This window comes from Geospiza fortis, unplaced genomic scaffold (assembly GCF_000277835.1).
Source record: "Geospiza fortis unplaced genomic scaffold, GeoFor_1.0 scaffold182, whole genome shotgun sequence".
Lineage (NCBI taxonomy): Eukaryota > Metazoa > Chordata > Aves > Passeriformes > Thraupidae > Geospiza > Geospiza fortis.
The window spans coordinates 1397230-1397431 of record NW_005054367.1 but is presented as its reverse complement, the minus strand read 5'-3'; positions in this window follow the sequence as shown (position 1 = coordinate 1397431).

The window sequence follows — 202 nt, the reverse complement described above, 5'->3', positions numbered from 1 at the left end:
TATACGTGTATATATATATATATGATATATATATATATATGCCTGCCCCAGCTAGTCACTCTTATTGCTGGGTATGTTTGGTTTTTTTTAACCTCTTTATCTTTTTAAATCTCTTTATCTGTGAAAAAGCCATCCTACGACTGGCTTTTCACAAATATTAAAATGAATATTATGTGTGTTGAGTTAGAAAGTAATAATGTAT